Consider the following 10,417-nt stretch of genomic DNA (forward strand, 5'->3'; position numbering starts at 1 on the left):
CTACCGTATAGACATGGTTTCTGACAGGGGTCCCCAATTTGTCTACAAATTTTGGCAAGTATTTTGTAAGTTACTGGGGGCAAGTGTCAGTTTATCTTCGGGGTTTCATCCTCAAAGCAATGGACAAAATAAGAAAGCCAACCAGGATTTGGAGAGAGTGTTGCAATGATCACGAGTACCTTCACTGGGAAATACAGCACCGGATCACCCAGGATCATCACTGGTTGTCCACCGAGGTCCCTGCGTCACCCACTATCAGTGCTTGTGTTCGTCACCACGTCACCACTCAATGTTTGGACTTCCTGGTTGTCTGTTTGTCTGACCTATTACCTATCTTGTCAATAAACCGCCTTGCATTTGCATCCTGCCTCTGTGTCGTAACAGTTCTTGAATCAGCTTCTCCCGACAATCTTCCCAAGGCTGTGGTCATCCCTGTTGCTTGTGCATCTTTTTCTACCACACTTTTTCCTTCCAGTCAACTTTCTATGAATATATTTTGATAAAGCACTCTGTGAACAGCCAGCCTTTTCAGCAATTACCTTTTTTTTCATTTATTCTAAGCTGTAAGTTGTAACCATCAGAATAATATAAAAAAAACTATTAAAATATTTCAGTTTGTTTGCAATGAATCTATAATATAAGAATGTTTGCTTTTTTATTAAAGTACAAAAAATAAAGACCTTTTCCATGATATTCAATTTTTTTTTGAATGCACCTGTAATTGGTTTAATTGCAGATGAGTGACAATTCTATAATATCTGATAAACAATGAGACGAGTATTTGGTCTCATCTCGACTGGTGGATTGGCGTATAGAGGATGTTGCCATTATGGAGGCCCCTCCTCAAAGCCCGAGGCCCTAGGCAATTGCCTGCTCTGCTTATAGCTAGCGCTGGCCATGGATATAACTAGGGGTGGGACGATTTACAGAAAGAAATCAAACCATATGGTTCTCCACACTCAGTTCGGCATTCCCTGGGACCGTGGTTCAATTTAAAAGCAGATGTGGCCCTGGAGTATGTGCAGAAGGTCCTTTGCCTGGAACACGCAATCAAAGGTAAATTGAAATGAAGGTTTGCTCTCCGGAGCTTAACCTTTATTGCAGATGTGTGTCTTCTGCCTCTCTGGGCTAGAGTAAGAACTTGGTCGGTCCACTTTGTCTCTCTAGGCTGGAGATTCAGGACATGCTGCATCTGTTTGTTGTCTCGCTGAACAAAGACTTTAAGACTTGTGGTTTGCATCAGTTTAATGTTTGAGAACATAGTTATGAATGGATTTGGATGGAACTCTGTGATTCCTCTTTGTTTCACCAATTGCTGCTGCTTCCAGATGTCCTAAGGAATTTTGATGGCGGGCACAGGCCAAAACCGGAGGAATCAGACTGTTGGTGGGTGAAGTGCAGAAACTGAATTTTGACCAATAGTAAGTCCTGTCCTTCCCTGGATTTTTACCGACAGTCTTCTTCTTGCCCTCTAAGAGGTGTCTGGCTGTTGTCCTGGCACCTTTATCTGATGGCTTTGGACAGTTTGAAAGAGAAATATGAGAAATTATTATATTAATAAGTAGAAGAAATAGATGGTCAGTTCTTATACGGGACGTACCATATTACATACATACCTCATATCAAACCATTTTACTGCAGCATTTTTTGAGATATGGAACATTATTACATTTTAGAATGCTATAAAGACCCCATTTTTAATAAGCAGAAAAAGCTAATGGTTAATCCTTATACAGCACATCCCAAACTATATGCAGACAGCCTGTAAAACATTATACTGCAGTATTTTCTATATATGACATATTATTAAACACATTAATTATTTAATACACATTATTAAAGTGTGTTCAGCTGAATTCAATTTCCGTTTTGTCGGGTTTAAAAAAGATTAGTATACAGCGGCAGCCCTCCAGTTAAGCCCTCCTCGTGTGAAGACCGAAGAGTGTAAAGACCATCGACTCTACCGTGCGACTCCACCGGGCAGGGACATCGGCAGGGAATATAAGTATTGTTTTGATTAATCTTTTTCCTTTTCCTTGTTTCATTTCTGTTTCAGTTGTTTTTTTTGTTTATAACCAAATCTTACTATGTGTTTCCAGATCCCTACTATCATTTCCACTCGTAAACCATGCATCACACAATGTAGACAGCGCAATCTTAACAAACTGCACACTTTGCCTATGTCTGCTAAAACACTACTTTCTTTTCCTATTGGTCTCTGGAATAGCCAGTCTGCTGTAAACAAAGCCGATTTCATTACTTCTATTATTAGTCATTCAAAGCTTAATCTCATGGCCCTAACAGAGACCTGGATCAAACCAGAGGACTCTGCTACACCTGCAGCACTCTCCAATAATTTCTCATTTTCCCACTCCCCCCGTTTGACTGGAAGAGGTGGAGGTACTGGTCTGCTCATCTCTAATTATTGGAAATTTAATCCTTTACCATCTTTGGGTATCAACAGCTCCTTTGAATCTCATTCAGTTTTTTAGTTGTCTATCGACCCCCAGGACCACTGGGTAACTTTTTGGATGAATTAGATGTGTTGCTCTCAACCTTTTCTGAGGATGGTACTCCCCTAGTTATGCTTGGAGATTTCAAAATTCATCTAGATAAACCTCTGTTTGCCGATTTCCACACTCTGCTTGCCTCTTTTGATCTCAACCGAGTGTCAACTACTGCTACTCACAAATCAGGCAACCACCTGGACCTTATTTATACACGAAACTGCTCTACTGATCATGTTCTGGTTACTCCACTGCACATGTCCGATCACTTCCTCCTCACTCTTAACCTCAACATGATCCCTGACACATCACTTACTCCTCCACATGTCATCTTTCGACGTAACCTACGCACACTTTCACCCTCCCGGCTATCTGCAATGGTTTCATCTTCACTTCCTTCCTCTAAACTGTTTGCATCTTTGGACGCGAACAGTGCTGCTGATACTTTCTGCTCCACTCTTTCATCTTGTTTAGACACTGTTTGCCCCTTATCTTCCAGGCCAGCCCGTAACACCCCTTCTGCCCCTTGGTTATCTGATGTTCTACGCGAACACCGTTCTAAGCTTAGAGCTTCTGAAAGGGTGTGGCGCAAGTCCAAAAATACTACTGACCTTATTGTGTATCAGTCACTCCTATCTTCTTTCTCTGCTAATGTCTCCTCTGCTAAAATGACATACTACCATAACAAAATTAACAATTCATCTAACTCTCGCATGCTTTTTAAAACACTTTCCTCACTTCTTTGTCCTCCTCCTCCCCCTCCTGCTTCATCTCTAATAGCTGACGACTTTGCAACGTTTTTCATTAATAAAATTAAACACATTAGTGCACAATTTTCCACACCACAATCAGCCAAGCTCATATCACCAGCAAACTTACACTCATTTACATCCTTCTCTTCACTCTCTGAGGCAGAAGTCTCTAAACTCATCCTTTCTAATCACCCTACAACTTGCCCGCTTGATCCTATGCCATCTCATCTCCTTCTAGCCATTTCCCCTGCAGTTGTACCTGCACTCACTCACATCATCAACACTTCCCTCCACACTGGTGTTTTTCCCTCATCATTTAGACAGGCACGTATAACTCCACTACTTAAGAAACCCAACCTCAACCCATCTCTTTTAGAGAACTACAGACCAGTTTCCCTTCTTCCTTTTATTGCAAAAACACTTGAACGAGCTGTGTTCAAACAAGTCTCTACATTTCTCACACACAACAATCTCCTTGACAGCAACCAATCTGGCTTCAGAAGTGGACATTCAACTGAGACGGCCTTGCTCTCAGTTGTTGAAGCTCTAAGACTGGCAAGAGCAGAATCCAAATCTTCAGTACTTATCCTGCTTGATCTGTCCGCTGCTTTTGACACGGTTAACCACCAGATCCTCCTATCAACCCTACTGGCAAATGGCATCTCAGGATCCACACTTCAATGGTTTGAGTCTTACCTATCAGATAGGTCCTTCAAAGTATCTTGGAGAGGTGAGGTGTCCAAGTCTCAACATCTATCTACTGGGGTGCCTCAGGGCTCAGTTCTTGGACCACTTCTCTTCTCTGTCTACATGGCATCATTAGGTTCTGTCATTCAGAAACATGGCTTTTCATACCACTGCTATGCTGATGACATTCAACTCTACCTCTCATTCCATCCTGATGATCCGACGGTAGCTATTCGCATCTCAGCTTGTCTAACAGACATTTCTTCCTGGATGATGGACCATCACCTTCAACTCAACCTTGCCAAAACTGCTTGTGATTCCAGCAAACCCATCGTTCCATCACAATTTCACCATCAAGTTAGGCACATCAACCATAACTCCTTCAAAAACAGCTAGAAGCCTTGGAGTTATGATTGATGATCAGCTGACTTTCTCAGACCACATTGCTAAAACTGTCCGATTTGCAGATTTGCTTTATTCAACATCAAGAAGATCAAGCCCTTTCTTTCGGATCATGCTGCACAACTCCTTGTTCAAGCTCTTGTTCTGTCCATGCTGGACTATTGCAATGCTCTCTTGGCAGGTCTTCCAGCCAATTCTATCAAACCTTTACAATTGATTCAGAATGCGGCAGCAAGATAAATTTTTAATGAGCCAAAAAGAATACACGTCACACCTCTGTTTATCAATTTGCACTGGCTTCCAATAGCTGCTCGCATAAAATTCAAGGCATTGATGTTTGCCTACAAAACTACCACTGGCTCTGCACCCATTTACCTAAATTTGTTACTTCAGACTTATGTGCCCTCTAGAAGCTTGCGTTCTGCAAGTGAACATCGCTTGATTGTGCCATCCCAAAGAAGCACAAAGTCACTTTTACGGACTTTTAAGTTAAATGTTCCCTTCTGGTGGAATGAACTCCCCAACTCAATCCGAGCAGCTGAGTCCTTAGCCATCTTCAAGAATCGGCTTAAAACACATCTCTTCCATCTTTATTTGACCCTCTAACTTTAACACTCACTATTCTAATTCTATTCTTAAAAAATCTAACTACCTTTCTAATCTTTTTATATTCTATTTTCTTTTCATTCATTACGCAATTGTATATGTTTGTGTGTGTGTATGTGCAAAGACCTCTAACTAGCTTGCTCTATACTTTTTTATTTTTTATTTCTATCTGTTTTCTTTTTATTTATTATATTATTTAAAATCCCATGCTACGTGTACTGTGTTAACCTAACTGAGACTTGTTATAGCACTTATATATCATTGCTCTTTTTGTTGATTTTGATTGCTTCCACTGTCTTCATCTGTAAGTCGCTTTGGATAAAAGCGTCTGCTAAATGAATAAATGTAAATATATTAAACTTCAAAGGCCTATAAAGAGCCCATTTCTAATATGCAGAAAAAGATAATGGTTCTTATAAAGGACGTCTCATACTATATGCACACCTCATATGAAACCACTTTACTGCAGTTTTTTTTTAGATATGTGACTATATGCTGCTTTAGAGGGCTATAAAGCCCCTATTTCTAACAAGTAAAAAATATAAATTGTCAGTTCTTATACTGTAAAATTAAGCATTCTATGTAAAAAATCAACAAACAATTCTTACAAGGGTCCTCCTATAATGTGTGCACCCTTTATACACTGATCAGGAATACCATCATGACCACTGACAGGTGAAGTGAATAACACTGATTATCTCTTCATCACAGCAGCTGTTAGTTTGTGTGATATATTAGGCAGCAAGTGAACATTTTGTCCTCAAAGTTGATGTGTTAAAAGCTGGAAAAATGGGCAAGCTATGAATTTGAACAAGGCCGCATTGTGATTGCTAGATGACTTGGTCAGAGCATCTCCAAAACGGCAGCTCTTGTGGGGTGTTCCTAGTCTGTAGTGGTCAGTATCTATCAAAAGTTGTCCATGGAAGGAAAAGTAGTGAACCAGCGACAGAGTCATGTCGGCCAAGGCTCACTGATGCATGTGGGGAAGGCTGGCCCATGTGGTCTGATTCAACAGCACGCTACTCTAGCTAAAATTTTAAAATTAAAAAACAAAAAAAATTAAGTTAATGCTGGTTTTGATGGAAAGGTGTCAGAATACACAGTCAGTGCATTGCAGTTTGTTGCATATGGTACTGCATAGACGCAGACTATTCAGGGTGCTCATGCTGTCCCGTCCATCACCGAAAGCACCAACAGTTGGCATGAGAGCATCAAAACTAGACCACAGAGCAATGGAAGAAGGTGGCCTGGTCTGATGAATTAAGCTTTCCTTAACAACACATTGCTGGTAAGGTGCGTTTTTTGTCTCTTAGCTAGGGAACACATGGCACCAGGATGCACTATGGAAAGAAGGCAAACTGGTGGATGCAGCTTAATGCTTTGGGCAATGTTCCTCTGGGAAACCTTGGGTCCTGCTGTCCATGTGGATGTTACTTTGACACGTACAACCTACCTAAGCATTGTTGCAGATGCTTTCACCCTTGGAAATGGAAAATTATATTCCCAGGTGGCAATGAACTCGTTCAACAGGATAATGCGACCTGCCACAAAGCAAAAATTGTTCAGGAATGGTTTGAGGTGCACAACGAGTTTGAGGTGTTGACTTGGCCTCAAAATTCCCCAGATTTCAACCCAATCGAATATCTGTGGAATGTGCTGAACAAACAAGTCCCATCCATGACGGCCCCACCTTGCAACTTACAGGATTTAAAGGATCTGCTGCTAACATCTTCACCCTTCAGGGGTCTAATGGAGTCCATGCCTCGATTGGTCAGGGCTGTTTTGGCAGCATAAGTAGGACCAACACAATATTAGGAAGATGGTCATAATGTTATGCCTGATCAGTGTATGAAGACATTTTACCGAGCAATTTGGTAAATTCTCAGAAACTCCAGTTTTGAGAAGTATAGAAATATTCTTTTTAAAGAATTCTAAAGAAAAGGCTGTTTCTCCTACTTTTTTCAGCACACCTAATGTGAAGTCTGTGTACTGTGGCAGTTTGAAGTAGAATTCATTCATACACAACAAATAACTCAAAGACTGTTTTAATATTTTCTCATTTTTGCAACGTATAGAAATATATATATATATATATATATATATATATACTGTATATATTTTTTCATAAGTAGAAAAAATATTGGCCTTTTCTAGCAAAGTACCTCATACTCTATCAGCACAGTTAATTAGGAGTGTGCGTACTGTGGCAGCTTAAAGTTGCATACATCCAAGAAATAAAAAATAAATAAAAAATCTTAAAAAACAGTACATTGTTTCTCCAGTTTTGAGGCTTATAGAAACGTCATTTTAAATACATCAATAAAAATAATGGCCTTTGCAGGCACTTTCTACTCTGTTAGCAAATATGAAATCACACACACTTCAGAACTGTCACACTATACCTCACAAACTGTCTGAATACCTAATATGGAGAATTTTCTCTGTGAAAGATTAGAGTGGTATGTATCCGATGGATGCATGGATGGATGGATCATAGCATATCCCTAGTCTTGCTTCTAGAGATCTCACTAAAATTTCAGCTCTAAACCTTATACTCTGTATGTGAAATAATTTCATGCTCCTAAAAAATATTGAAGTTAAATGTTTTCCATTGAAAACATTAAATCAAAACGACTATTTTTTACTTACTAGATTACACTTCTCTATGAGCCTCTGAAGTGAAATAATTCTCTATAATAATTTCTCTACATTGTCTCAGTAAAATGGCTTCATATATAGTGTGCATGTAATCTGAAATGTCCTCTAGAACTGACCATTCATGTCTTTTACCTTACAGAAATTAGTATTTTTCTGGCCTTATAAAGCATAATAATGTCCCATATCTCTCAAACGCTATAGTAAAATGGTTTGATATGAGGTGTGCTTTTAGTATGGGATGTCCCATATAAGACTGACCATTGCTTGTTCTACATATTTGAAATGGGGTCTTTATAGGCCTCTGAAGTAGAATAATACCCCATATCTCAAAAATGCTGCAGTAAAACGGTTTTGTATGAGGTGTGCATATAGTCAAAGTCACCTTTATTTATATAGCGCTTTAAACAAAATACATTGCGTCAAAGCAACTGAACAACATTCATTAGGAAAACAGTTCTTGAAGGCAGTTCATCATTGAATTCAGTTATGCCATCTCTGTTCAATTAAATAGTGTCTGTGCATTTATTTGCAATCAAGTCAACGATATCGCTGTAGATGAAGTGTCCCCAACTAAGCAAGCCAGAGGCGACAGCGGCAAGGAACCGAAACTCCATCGGTGACAGAATGGAGAAAAAAACCTTGGGAGAAACCAGGCTCAGTTGGGGGCCAGTTCTCCTATGACCAGACGAAACCAGTAGTTCAATTCCAGGCTGCAGCAAAGTCAGATTGTGCAGAAGAATTATCTGTTTCCTGTGGTCTTGTCCTGGTGCTCCTCTGAGACAAGGTCTTTACAGGGGGTCTGTATCTGGGGCTCTAGTTGTCCTGGTCTCCGCTGTCTTTCAGGGATGTAGAGGTCCTTTCTAGGTGCTGATCCAGCATCTGGTCTGGATACGTACTGGATCCGGGTGACTGCAGTGACCCTCTGATCTGGACACAGACTGGATCTGGTGGCCACGGTGACCTCGGAACAAGAGAGAAACAGACAAATATTAGCGTAGATGCCATTCTTCTAATGATGTAGCAAGTACATAGGGTGTTATGAGAAGTGTTTCCGGTTCCGGTTTACCTAATTAATGCAACCTAAAAATCCTTTAACGGATTTGGATAATAAAAGCATATTAGTATGTTATGTGTATGCCAGGTTAAAGAGATGGGTCTTTAATCTAGATTTAAACTGCAAGAGTGTGTCTGCCTCCCGAACAATGTTAGGTAGGTTATTCCAGAGTTTAGGCGCCAAATAGGAAAAGGATCTGCCGCCCGCAGTTAATTTTGATATTCTAGGTATTATCAAATTGCCTGAGTTTTGAGAACGTAGCGGACGTAGAGGATTATAATGTAAAAGGAGCTCATTCAAATACTGAGGTGCTAAACCATTCAGGGCTTTATAGGTAATAAGCAATATTTTAAAATCTATACGATGCTTGATAGGGAGCCAGTGCAGTGTTGACAGGACCGGGCTAATATGGTCATACTTCTTGGTTCTAGTAATAACTCTTGCAGCTGCATTTTGGACTAGCTGTAGTTTGTTTACTAAGCGTGCAGAACAACCACCCAATAAAGCATTACAATAATCTAACCTTGAGGTCATAAAAGCATGGATTAACATTTCTGCATTTGACATTGAGAGCATAGGCCGTAATTTAGATATATTTTTGAGGTGGAAAAATGCAGTTTTACAAATGCTAGAAACGTGGTTTCTAAGGAAAGATTGCGATCAAATAGCACACCTAGGTTCCTAACTTATGACGAAGAATTGACAGAGCAACCATCAAGTCTTAGACAGTGTTCTAGGTTATTACAAGCGGAGTTTTTAGGTCCTATAATTAACACCTTTTTTTTCAGAATTTAGCAGTAAGAAATTACTCGTCATCCAGTTTTTTATATCGACTATGCAATCCATTAGTTTTTCAAATTGGTGTGTTTCACCGGGCTGCGAAGAAATATAGAGTTGAGTATCATCAGCATAACAGTGAAAGCTAACACCATGTTTCCTGATGATATCTCCCAAGGGTAACATATAAAGCGTGAAGAGTAGCGGCCCTAGTACTGAGCCTTGAGGTACTCCATACTGCACTTGTGATCGATAGGATACATCTTCATTCACTGCTACGAACTGATGGCGGTCATATAAGTACGATTTAAACCATGCTAATGCACTTCCATTAATGCCAACAAAGTGTTCAAGTCTATGCAAAAGAATGTTGTGGTCAATTGTGTCAAACGCAGCACTAAGATCCAATAAAACTAATAGAGAGATACACCCATGATCAGATGATAAGAGCAGATCATTTGTAACTCTAAGGAGAGCAGTCTCAGAACTATGATACGGTCTAAATCCTGACTGGAAATCCTCACATATACCATTTTTCTCTAAGAAGGAATATAATTGTGAGGATACCACCTTTTCTAGTATCTTGGACAGAAAAGGGAGATTCGAGATTGGTCTATAATTAACTAGTTCTTTGGGGTCAAGCTGTGGTTTTTTGATGAGAGGCTTAATAACAGCCAGTTTGAAGGTTTTGGGGACATATTCTAATGACAATGAGGAATTAATAATAGTCAGAAGAGGATCTATGACTTCTGGAAGCACCTCTTTTAGGAGCTTAGATGGTATAGGGTCTAACATACATGTTGTTGGTTTAGATGATTTAACAAGTTTATACAATTCTTTCTCGCCTATAGTAGAGAATGAGTGGAACTGTTCCTCAGGGGGTCTATAGTGCACTGTCTGATGTGATACTGTAGCTGACGGCTGAATGGTTGCAATTTTATCTCTAATAGTATCGATTTTAGAAGTAAAGTAGT

This window comes from Carassius carassius, chromosome 14, assembly GCF_963082965.1.
Source record: "Carassius carassius chromosome 14, fCarCar2.1, whole genome shotgun sequence".
Classification (NCBI taxonomy): domain Eukaryota; kingdom Metazoa; phylum Chordata; class Actinopteri; order Cypriniformes; family Cyprinidae; genus Carassius; species Carassius carassius.